The sequence below is a fragment of the Panthera pardus genome, unplaced genomic scaffold (genome assembly GCF_024362965.1).
Source record: "Panthera pardus isolate Hobbes unplaced genomic scaffold, ASM2436296v1 HiC_scaffold_12, whole genome shotgun sequence".
NCBI classification, from domain to species: domain Eukaryota; kingdom Metazoa; phylum Chordata; class Mammalia; order Carnivora; family Felidae; genus Panthera; species Panthera pardus.
Window position 1 is genome coordinate 89284511 of NW_026526677.1, and position 12923 is coordinate 89297433.

The 12923-nt window shown below is 38.3% G+C and overlaps 1 protein-coding gene across 6 annotated transcripts in view; it reads left to right on the top strand.

The window, feature by feature from the left end:
• ARHGAP32 (Rho GTPase activating protein 32) overlaps nt 1-12923 on the top strand; it is a 298270-nt gene that overhangs the window by 226558 nt on the left and 58789 nt on the right. The window contains exon 1 of one of the 6 annotated variants that reach the window (XM_019421409.2): nt 10548-10887. The exons of the other annotated variants lie outside the window; for them this stretch is intronic. The gene's annotated coding sequence lies outside the window, so the exon portion shown is untranslated. Of the gene's footprint in view, nt 1-10547; nt 10888-12923 lie in introns of those variants that run through there. 6 annotated transcript variants of the gene reach the window in all.

Genomic DNA, 12923 nt, shown 5'->3' on the forward strand with positions numbered 1-12923 from the left:
GAAGTTATTAAATTCAACATCAAAAATTTATTGTCTCTTATGCATTATTTTTATATGCATTTCTTCTGTATACACTTAACTTATTAGGTATTAAATATCATCTTTGATATTTTGCCTCAGAGATATCCTGCAAACTTAGTTTTAAAAATTAGCTTAATATTGGTATTCAATTTTGTCAATTGAATACTTTCTCATGTTTTGAACGAGAAAGTGACATTTCTAATAGCGATAAGCTCCAGAAGCTTTAAAACTTGAGAAAGTTAATCAGGTATTGATAGTTCTGGAAGACAAGTGTCTATTAATAGACCTGTAGGACAATGTTAATTCTAAATGAGTGATGACTTATAATGCCAGCACACCTTTAAAAGCTAGTATTTTATCTTCTGTGAGCAGCATTGCAGGATTGGCATAAGGAAATGTGGATTCTTAATATATTTCGAAAAGGATGATGTGAATTCTGTTAGCCTCAGGCTTGTTTCACACTTTAAAACTGTCTTTGCCTACAGTATAAACAACTTGAATGTTCTATTTATTTTTAACATTGCCATCTGTTACTGTTAGATGCCAAATCTGAAAGATGCAGCTATAGTTTGAGGCTGAAATTTAAAGCTCCCTATATTATTACACAACAAGGGCAATAGGAAAATTTTTCCCTTTGGAGTTCTTCTTAATGTTCTCAATATGTTCAATTATTTGTGTATGTAAAAATAAAATCATTGAGTCACCATGTCCTGATCAAGAAAACAAGTATCCGTGTTGCCTTAAGAAAAAGAAGGTGTGGTGGGGGAGGGAGTAGGTGGGAGAGGGAGGTAGAAAAGAAGAGGAAAGAAAAGAGGAAGAAAGATAGAAGCTTGTCCATAAGAAATTGGCAGTTGAATCATCACAGTTACAGTTTGATGGGAGAAGGTGAGGTTGAGGTGGGGGGAAGAAGAAGGGAAAGCATACGTAGTTTTTTGTGTGTGTTTATCCTGCTTGTAGCTTATGGAGCAGTTGGATTTATTTATTGATATCTTTCTTCAAGTTTTAGTTTTCTCAGCTATTATCTTTACAGTATTTCTTCTGTGCAATCGTTGCTCTTCCTCTTTTCCTTTACAGATTGGTTACACTCTTTGATACTGTCTTACACACCCTCTCTTTCCAGTTTACTTTTATTGACCTCTCTTAAAGTTCAGTTATTCTTCTGTGTAGGCTTAAGCCCACCTGATAAATTCTTCAATTCTTATTTTATTTCTTTTTTAAAAAACATTTTTTAAGGTTTATTTATTTTTGAGAAAGATAGAGTGCGAACAGGGGAGGGGCAGAGAGAGGGAGGCACAGAATCCGAAGCAGGCTCCAGGCTCTGAGCTGTCAGCACATAGCCCAACGTGGGGCTCAAACTCACAAACCCTGAGATCATGACCTGAGCTGAAGTCGGACGCTTAACTGACTGAGCCACCAAGGTGCCCCTTATTTTATTTCTTGGATCAACATTTTGTCTTTTTTGTAATTTCCATAGTGGGATTCCTCATTTCTTCCATTATCCACCTTTTTGTCTAGAAAGAAAGAAAAAGGGTTAGGGGAGGAAGAGGGGAGAGAAAGGAAAGTAGGGAGAGAGGGTAAGAGAAAAGCAGGGCAATGCTTATTTTCTTCTTAACTCGAAGGACAAGGGAATTTAGATAAAGCCTTTGCTCTGAACACAGAAGATTTGGACAGGAATAAAAAAAAATATCTCTTTGAAGCATTGGAGAGTTAATAAGGCAGTAAACAATTACTGAGCTGAGGTTAAGCAGAAAAAGGACATCCTGAAGACAGACTTCAGTATATGGAGACTTTATTCCCCTAGGGTATCTACTGATAGAGTAGAGAAAGGCACAGTAGTCCTAGGAGAACAAAAATTGGAGCTCAGAGCCCAGTAGGGCAGAGTTACTGATAAATGCCCCAAGTTTTGAGTTAGAATTTTTGTGGAAATTGACAACTGGTTCTAAACTGATTCTAAAATAATTATGGAAATGCAGAGACCTAAATCCCAAGACAATTTTGAAGAACAATAAAGTGGGGAAACTTACTATTTTAAATATCAAGATTTATTGTTAAAACTTCACTTAAGGTACTGATATTAATTCAAGGGTAGACAGACAAATAGATTAGTGGAGCAGAATAGAGTCCAGAAACAAACCTGTGAATATATAGATACTTTTTTGCAGAGCAATGTCAAAAGGACAGTTATTTCAATAAATGGTGCTAGGTCACCTTCAGGGGTGTGTGTGTGTGTATGAGTGTATAAAATTCTTATTTAACCCTGTATACAGAATCATTTCTGGGAGAATTACAGATCTGTATGTGAAAGGCAAAACAATAAAACTCTTAGAAGATAATACAGTAGAGTATCTTCATGACCTATTTTCATGATCTCGGGATAAACATAAGCAGTAATCTTAACTGAAAAGCTTAATAATTAAATTGAATTAAAGATCAGAACTTGATCTTAAATGCTATTAAGATAATGAAGAAAGCAAATCACAAAATGAGAAAGATATTTGACAAAGGTCACATAACTAAAGTGTGTAAAGAATCAGTAAGAAAGGGACCGATAAAATGATTTGTTTAATTAAGTGAAAACTTGAATAGGTACTTTACAACAAATATCCAAAATGCTCATAAGCGTATGACAAGATGGGAAACGTCATCAGTCTTTAGGGAAATGCAAACTGAAATCTCATTGACTCTTTAATACATACCCACCAGAGGTTAAAATTTAAGAATAATAATGCCAAAGGTTGGCAAGGATATACATCAGTAGGAATTCTCTCACACTGCTGATGGGAGATAATGTGGGACAATCATTGTTTGGTATTACATACTGAAGTTGACACATACCCTGGGGTCCAGCAGCTTCACTCTTAGGTCAATATAGAATGTTTATAGCAACCTTAGTCCTAATTGTCAAAAAACTTGAAAAACCAGAGGCATATTCATAATGGGATGGATAAATAAAGGCACATTCGTTGAACGGATTCTTCTACACCGATGAAAATGAAATGAGTTCTGGCTGTCTGCCACAATATGGGTGAATCTCACAAAAATAAGTGTTGAGTGAGAGAAGCATGCTATACGTACATGCATACATACGCCGTATAATTCCACATAGATGAGGAGAGAGTTCAGAATCACAGAGTTTAAGATGGTTCTGTGGTGTTAGAATTCAGAATAGCAGTTAACTTTGGGCGGGAGGAAGGGAATAGGTGACTGGGATGGGTAGGAGAGAGGATTCTGGAGTGCTAGCAGTGTTCTGTGGATCCAGGTGGTGATTATACAGAAATGGAATGATGTTGAACATCTTTTCATGTGTTTATTGGCCATTTGTATATCTTCTTTGGAGAAATCCCAGTTCAAGTCCTTTGTCATTTTTGAATTGGTCACTTTTCATTCTTTAAATATATCTCCCATCCAGATAAATATTCTTTGCAGTATTGCTTTAATATTCAAATGTTGGAAATCACAGTTTCAAAATAGATACTTCCTTATCTATTTATGTGTGTGAAATATTCTGCAGCCCTTAAAAAGAAAGTCATATGGAATTGTTTTCTGTGATTTATTGTTAAATGAAAAAGCAAATCACAACATAGAATAATCTCATTGTAAATTCATAGAAAATGATCTGGAAGGATATATACCAACTAGAAAGGGGAATGAGATTGTAGACATCAGCAAAAGAAATTTAATTTTTTTCTCTGTTTGCTTCTGTATTATTCAACCCCTTTACAATAAAAAAGTATTACTTTATAGAATATGAAAAAATAGATTGTATCTCTCCTTAACTCCATCCTTTCCAAATAGGTGATTTCCAAGGGTCCTTCTTAATGCAACCACCCCATAACATAGATATTTTCTGACAGTAGGTTTAATTTAGATATTTAATTTATATACATGTGTGAAAACAACACAGTTGAAGGGATAAGAGCATAGGCTTCCAACCTCAAGTTTTAATCCCTGTGCCACATTTTACATTTGGTTTCTCTGACTTTTAATTCCCTTATTTAAAAAAGTGAGGCAACATCCCTTTGAAGATTAGGGATAAGGCATCTAAAGCCCTTGGATACTTAATAAATGTCAGCTGTAGTATTTATTGATTTATATTTATCCACTCTTATGTCATTTAAATTCCAGAGTGTCAAAAACTAGATTTATGTAGATACAAAATTAATATTTGTTGGTAAAATCTATATGCCAACATCTCACAGTATACCACTAAGACAAATGAATTATAGTAGTTTTCCTGGGACCATGATGGGAGAAGGAGCCTCTTTGGATGCCACTTGAATGGAGTTTGCATTATAAATATTTGGCTTTTGGGGGGGGGGGGGGCGACAGCGGAATTTTTTGATTAGCAGACATAAAAGTAGCTGAGGCTTTCATTTCGAGAAAAAACTTAGTAATTAGATATAATACTGATGAAATCCTTATGGTAAGAAGTAGTTTATAAGGTAACAAATTAGTCTAAATTTGTAGCATAATTTTGAAATTAAAAAAAGTTCTTTATTTTCTTCTTTTAGGGAATTGGTCCTTTAGTGTCTTGCTTTCTTTGTTTTACTTGCAACTTTGCTTAATTATAGTTTTTTCCTTTATTTTCTTCTGTTTGCTCCTGGATTGTTTGTTTTCTTTCTTCGAGTTTGTAGCACTTTCCTCTTCTGTAACCATGTTTCCTTAACATGTCACTGACCAGACATTTTGTATCAAGTAAAGTAGGTACAGGTTTTTATCCTGTGTGCAGCATTGTATTGAACATATGCTTCCTTATATTCTGGAGGCCAGTACTTCAAGAATCGGATATTAAAATCAGCACCCTGGAAGGCATTGATGTAAGATACAGATTTGTACCAAAATGCTAGAATGCCCGGGGAAGTTTCTTTCTGAATACATTGCAAGTGACAGATTAAGATAATATTTTCATACTCTGCATTAGGGAAAAACAGGTAGAAGATTCATAATGGCACATATCTGTCAAGTGCTTGAGAGTTTATGGATACTTTTATTTCCCTTCTGTCAATTGGAATTTGACTCTTGATGCAGTCCTGTGAGGTTTGGGGGTAGGGGGTGTATTCCTGTATCCTGCCACACCTTGCATTAACAAATGGAGCCCAGGAAACTCAGGGAGGTTAAACAGCTTGCCTGAGGGTTCACAACTGGGATTTGCTGAAATTTTCTGATGTCTGGTGGTAACTATGGCCAATACTTAACGTAGCTCTCACTGTGTGGTGTACCAAGACATAAATGAACTCATTTGTGGTTGATTCACTCAAAGTCCAGAATTTGTCCCACTGTAGAACATTGAGTAGAGATGAAGTTTATTGTTCTCTCTCTCAAAACAAATATTTATTTAATATGTTTAGCTTTTATTACAATAGGCATGAATAAAAACACATTTGGATTTTCACAAGGCTTATACTAACGGAACAGAAGTTGGGGCAAAGATGGGTTTAATGGAGGACGAAGAGAAGTGCTTCTAGGACCTTGCTTAATGGGCTGATTTCAGTCAGCCTTCATCCTCTCTCATGACTGATTAACCCAAACAGTATCCTTCAGTCTGTCCTCACTGCACACTCTGTTCTGGAACAGCGTTTGTAGGCATCCTCCTCCTCTGCTCTCCTGTTCTCGTCTTTCTCCCAGTGCACTCTGCTGGGCGTTGCTTCTGTGTGCTGTGAACATACATGCCCTCAAAGTGCTCCCATTGTGCCCAGAGTGTGAAGTGCCCTCCTCCCCATTTTGGCCACTTGAAATCCTCCTCGTGTTTCAGGCTTCAGGCCATGACCTGCTTCCTCTGTGAGAGCTTGCTAACCCCTCTCTCCCTACCCCCATGTCCTGTTTACCCCTGGCCAAGTCTAACGGCACCTCTGCCACTTGCTCCCAAAGTGCTGTCTCCTCACAAAGGGTGAGCGTGTCTCATTCATCTTTACCTGTCTCACAGGAGGTTCATACAGTGGACACATGATTATTTCCTCTGTCTTAATACTGCTAACACGAATTTCTAGAATCAAACTTTTTTTTTTAATGTTTGTTTTTGAGAGAGCGCAGGTGGCGTAGGGGCAGAGAGAGGGGCACAGAGGATCCGAAGGGGGCTCTGTGCTGACAGCAGTTAACCCAATGTGGGGCTTGAACTCACGATCCTCCAGATCATGACCTGAGCCTGAGCCACCCAGGTGCCCCCATAACTTCTTTTTTTTAGAGTTTTATGTAAGTAATCTCTACACTCAATGTGGGGCTCAAGCTCACAACCCTGATATCAGGAGTCCCACACTCAGGGTGCCTGGGTGGCTCAGTTGGTTAAGCGTCTGACTCTTGATATCGGCTCAGGGTGGGATCAAGCTCCATGTCGGGCTCAGTGCTGACAGCATGAAGAATCTCTGTCTCCCTTTCTCTCTGCCCCCCCCCCATAAATAAATAAATAACCTTAAAAAAGAAAAGAGTCGCATGCTGTACTGACTGAGTCAGTCAGGCACCCCTAGAATACAACTTTTATCTCATAATCCCTAGCTTCAGAAAACTTCAGTAATGTCCCTCTGCTCCAGAATTATGTACAAAATCTTTAGTCTAGAATTTGAGGTGCTCCATAAATAACTGGAACTATCTCGTCTTTGTAACCAAATGTTTCCCTTATCTATACTTTAGTGTCAGGAACATGTTTCTTTACCTTGCAGTATACTTTGGGTTTCCCTGCGTACTCGGACTCTGATCTTTCTCCTCGCTGAAATGTTTACTATGTTCTTCATGAAGGTTCTTTAGACCACTGCTTCGAAAACGTTCATGTGTGTTCAGTGTGCCTGAGAGGTGGTATTAAAAACTGTGGATTGTGATTCAGTGGGTCTGGGGTGGGACCTGGGTCTCTGCATTTCCAATGAACTCCCAGGTGACTCAACGATCCTCATCCTAAGACTATATTTTGAATAAAAAGGGACTCCATTTTAGCCGTCAGTAGCTATTATTTGTATCCGTCATTTGGAAATAGTGTATAGTAATGAGCCATCTTATTTTGAATTTGATTCTTCACTTTTTATGTCTTTTTCCTCACCTAAATTGTTTTGGTTACTGGTGGATATTTTATTTTATACCAGTTTGCATCCTTTATATATAATGTTTGCTCTAATACAGTTGATTGATAATTAAAAATATGAACAATTTCTACTATAGTAATCAAAAATGTTTCCTGACCTCCCGTATGCCCATTAGCCAGTGCTAGGTGTAGGCCCCTAATCAGTCTTCTCCGTAAGTAAAGCAGCTGTTCCCATTTTTGGTCATTTCCAGTACTCATTCATTGATCAGAATTTATGAAGTACATACTAAGTACTAGGACCAAAACAGCAAACACAGCAGACAAATATTGTCATTTTGGGGTTTTGTATTCAAGTGTGATGCGAAGGAGAGAAAAAGGTAAACAAAGGAGTAAAAGGTATAGTGTGGTAAAATCTATATAGTATGATAAGTGCTATGCAGAAAAGTCTGGAAAGGGGTGCAGGGGTTAGGAAGTGGTGGGATGTGGCCCATGTGGGCTTATCATTCCAAAGGTGGGTAGAGTGGTTGGGAAGGGCTCATTAGAAGGTTACTTTCGAGTGCCTGAAGGGAGATGAGGAGGGGAGCAAAGCACTTACCTGGGGGGTGCTTTCCAGACCGAGAACTGCAAATGTGGGGCTGCTGAGCTGGACATATGCCTGGCTTGCTACAGGATTTGCTGGAAGGCAGTTTGACCACAACAGTGAGTGACGTGAGGTGAGGTCTGGAGGTGAAAGGAGTCAAGTTCTCTTTGGGGCCTGGGTATGGATTTTGGCTTTCATTTAAAATTAGATGGGATGACATTAGAAGCTTTTGAGCAGAGCTGTTACTTGGCCTTATTTGGAGGATCACTTTGGTTGCCACGTTAAGGACAGGAGACCTGGGTAGAAGAAGGGAGACGGGCAGCAGCTGTTTGTAGTGGGTCTGGCAAGAGATGATGGTGGCTCAGATCAATGTGGTAGCAGTAAAAGTGGGCAGAGGTGATTGGATTCTGGGTATATTTCAGGCCATGAAACCTGCAGAATTTTCAGACATACTGTGAAGAGTTTGAGTAACACAGGTAATTCTTAGGATAGAATGATTACAGTGTAGCTGTTCCTTTCCATTGAGTTCCTTGTTAACGCCACCACCCGCACAGATTCATGTTAGCCCCTCACAGGAGAGCCTCCAGACACTTTGTTAAATATGAGAGAAAAATAACAAGTGACCTCTCCTGTGCCATAAACCGTCATTGGAAGACAAAACATGGTGCTTTCTGGGTGCCTGGGTGGCTCCGTCGGTTAAGCTTCCAACTCTTGATTTCAGCTCAGGTCATGATCTCATGGTTCGTGGGATCTAGCCCTGAGTTGGGCTCTGCGCTGACAGCATAGAGCCTGCTTGAGATTCTCTCTCCCTCTCTCTGTCCTTCCCCTGCTAATGCTCTCTCATTCTCTCTAAACAAATAAATACACTTAAAAAAAAAAAACAACGAAAAACACATGATGCTTTCAGTCAGCCATATTTTTTAATTTTTAATTTTGAATACTTCTCATGTCAGAAGAAGTTGCAAAAATAGTACAGAGAATTCCCATATACTCAAAAGCCAACTTCTCCCAGTTTTAACGTCTTATGTAACATAATGGCACGTTATCCAAACCAGGAAATTGATGCTGTCACACCGCAGTGAATGAGATTACAACAGACCTTACTCTGTGCTCAGCAGTTTCTGCCTACTCTCCTTTTCCTACCGTGTATTTTTATGGAGCATACATGGCAGCCTTTTTGGTTTCAGGTGAGAGTTACTGTTATTAATTATGGACTTCCCCTGCACTCCGGCAAACAGTTGTCGAATTTATGCGTTCCCATCTGTGCTTAGATGTTAGGTAACACAAGGGGTCTATGAGTCCTACTGAGTATCCCCAGATGGCTTTTCTATAGCATGGCCCTCCCCTCCCCCTTCTTTCTCTTTTTTCTTCCTCTCTTTCCTATTCTCTACTCCCCCACCCAGCCCCTTTGTCTTTAGTACTAACCTCTGAAAGGGTGGGAGGAAGGATGTTTATTAGTTAAAACAATTTTTTAAAGAGTGGCTTTGCCTTCTCCGCTATGAATAAACTTTGAAAGCCTCATTTCCTATTCGACAACAACAACAACAACAACAACAACAAATAATCCATAAATCCACAGCTGTTCCACTGGTAAAAATTAACATGTTTTGTTCCTGCTACATATTGGAATTCTCTGGGGCTTTTCATATTTTAAAATTACATCAATTCATTGTTTTTCTTACTATGGCCTACCATTTTTCAATAATTTTATATTCAGAGCTGTGTTTAGAAAGGAAGGAGAGAATAAATTTGATCAACAGCAGAAGATTTTGGCATGGTAGCTACACTCTGGGTATCTTGAATCTGACATTCCCTATTGTGTGACCTTGGCTTTTGCTTAACCCCTCTGCCTTGGTTTCCTCCTGTCTAAGATGGAAATAACATTAGAATCAACTTCATAAGGTCATAATGGAGACTTATCTGTGAAATACTTAGAATTGTGTCTAGCACATAGTGGCATTATTTTGTTTACTAGAAACAAATATCTGAATGTGGATTTACATTTGTATTTGTAAAAAAGTCATTTGTAGCAAAATATGTTAGTCTCTTACAATTGATGTATTCAAATAATTCTATGTGCACTGTTATTTAGTATAAATATTGAATCTCTTGAATATATAAGGAGAGTTAGAATTTTAACCCTTGGGGGCACCTGGGTGGCTCAGACAGTTAAGTGTCTGACTTTGGCTCAGGTCAGGATCTCATGGTTTGTGGATTCGAGCCTCATGTCAGGCTCTGTGCTGACAGCTCAGAGCCTGGAGCCTGCTTTGGATTCTATGTCTCCCTCTCTCTCTCTGCCCCTCCCCTGCTTGTGCTGTCTCTCTCTCTCTCCTCTCTCTCTCTCTCTCTCTCTCTCTCTCTCTCTCTCTCTCTCTCTCTCTCTCTCTCTCTCTAACATGAATAAAACATTAAAAAATTTAAGAAAAAAAGAATTTTACACTTGGGTACCTTATAAAGGAGGTCATACTCAGGAAAATTTAATTCTGGATTTTCAATTCTTCTGGTTAACAGAGTGTTGTTCCTCAGAGTTGTTCACACAGAGGCAGTGTAAACTGATACTTTTTTCCTGTTTTACGTGTTAGTTGAAGCACAGTTAGAGGTCATTACCAGCAAAGATGTTAAAAATGAATGTTTTCCTAGCTTGTTGCTGCTACTTTAGTGATTCAGCCTTTTACTGGGAATACTTCCTGCTTGATCAATTACTATTCATATTTTATTTGGGCCTAAAACACCTGTCATTTTTTTGGATACATTGTCTCCCATCTAGATGGCAAATATAAACAACCAAAGAATAAGTAACTTTCTCCAAGACTAAAAATGTAATAAATGCCACTCTCCTACTGGTGTTTTTCTGAGCAGGAGTGCTCACCTGTGTGAGGTTGATGGGTGGAGCTATTCTGGCAAAGCTTGTTCTGCGAGTGTGGGTTTGGGCAGGGCCCTTTCTGTGTGCTGCAGGAGCAGTACGTGTGCAGAGAGAAGGAGTGAGCTCCTGAGGCGAGCCTCGTGCCCACACACAAGCCGGTTCGCCTTGGGTAGGGACCAAAACCGGCAAAGGAAAGTGCTTGAAAGGGGCGCCCCAAAGCAGAGCTGGAACCTAAAAGTGCTGTGGAGACCTGACTCGGAGTTACCCTGTGGTGGATGCGGTCCGAGCCGTGGGACTGTGGTTCATTCTGCATGCTTTTGCACGGAATGTAGAGCTGCTGTGTGCTGTCGGATCCACTGCTGAGCACAGTCCCTGGGAATCATTTTAAATATCCTAAAACCTGTGCCACAGCAGGAGGTAAGGATATCTCGGTTATTCAGATGTTTGACTTCAGCAACAGAATATTTCACGGAGTCTGAAATATTACGTTTTATTTGGGCACAGGTTTCCTTGGTTGCTTTGAAGTGGATGGTTAATTTTTTAATTACTCAGAAATTGAGTAATTGAGCTTTAGTATTTGTCATGTCTGTAGAGAGGCGATTATTAAAGTAGATTATTGAAGTTAATTATTTTCAAGTAGTTGTACCACATAGGTATTGGGCACTGTAGTTCTTACTTTCATAGTTAGTTTCAGGAACTACCCATTTTTCTATTTCAAATCAGCTTATTTCTTAATGTTTTCTATACTTTAGGTTAATGCACAAAAGTCTTTGTGACTCAAAGAACATAACTTTGCTTAATAAACAATCAGTATATCTCATTAAAAAACTGTTTTTCCTGGTGGGTTAATAATATTTCAATTATCGACTAGTTGAAAATAGGCAGCACTGACTTACCAAAATGAATTGAGCACATTGTATAAAAAGTCTCTTCAAATTGGCATAAGAAAGTAACCCTTCTGCCCTTTTACCTTTAAGTATGCCGTGTTTTTTTTTCCTTATTGGTGTTATTAAGGATAACCATCTTTGTTTCTAAAATATGTGTATTAACTCTTTCCTTTTGCAGAGGTTTTCTTTTTTTTTTTTTTTTTTTTTTTTTTTTTAGCACTAGGGTAGAATTCTGTATTTATGGTGTTTCTTTAGACATTGATAAGAAATGCCTTTCTTTATAGCATGGAATTTGCAGTTTTCTCAGAATCACAGATCAGCCCTGTTAAGCAGCTGAACATTTTCTTCTCAGGAGTGTTCCACTACCATTTAAATGAATCAGTATTTTAATTTTCAAAACCGGGGGTTTGAAAATTAAGTGGGGGAATTGCAGAATTTAGAGCTTATTTTCATTGTCAATTTTTTTTTAAAACACCTGTTGCTCATGTGATAATGGTTTGAGACCATAACTTGTTTTTTTAAGTATTAGGTAATACTCTATGGTACTCAGTAGAAGAGAGCAGAAATCTAAAGTTTCTGCATGTAAACCTAACATGTAAGACGAGTGTAGGCAGAAGGACTGGAAAGTGCTTTCATGTTTGTGTGTGTCCTTCCATAGTGACTTCAGCTCTGAATTGAGGAGGTACGACCACATGCGATTAAGCCTGCTTTGGAAAGCTGACTCAGGTTCTGGTCAGCCCTGTGCTGTGGAGGACTCTAAATGTTTGTAGACCAAACGTAAAGAGAAATTATAGTAGTAAAAATAGCTTATAGACACTTACTGAGTTAAGTACTTGGCATATACAATTTCCTGTAAGCATTCTAGTAGCCCTAACAGGTAGGTATTATTACTGTCATCCTCATTGTGTATTTGTGGGAATGGAAACTTAAATAGGTAATTTGCTCAAGAGCTTGCAGATTGGGAAGTAGTAAGAGAGGGGGCTCAAACCCTCAGGTCTGTCTGATTGCAAAATCTGTCTTATTCTCCATGCTAATGGTCAGGGTTTTTTTGTAAGGCAGGCTTTTAAGACTTTTGTCTTTAAATAAAGTGTCCTCATTATCAGTTCTGTGCTTTCCAAATATAGAACCTTCCCCCTCTGGCTCCTGCAAAAAGGAAAAAAGAAAAAAAAAAACCCAACCCACAAAAACAAACAAAAAACGACCTATGATCACATCAGTGTTCAACAGCAAACTTCATGGCTTAATAAAGCACAGAGGATTATATGACTTCAAAGTGAATATGATGACACTTCAATCTACATTTAATCTGTTTTTAATCTAATAAAAATTTAATTTCAATAAAACAATTTTCACACTGTTAAGGTTCTAAATTTTCAGGTTTCTAGAACTTCATGTAGTTTTTATGATAGCCCTTCTACCTTTGATGTTACTGAATCCCTAAGAATATGTAGTTATTATATTTTAATTTTTCTAAGAGAGAGTATACAAATAAATGTCTTCCTGAAATTGTACTCATTTTTAAGGTTCATGTCAAATAGTAGCAGTTCCTTTGGGTTATTTTAAAAT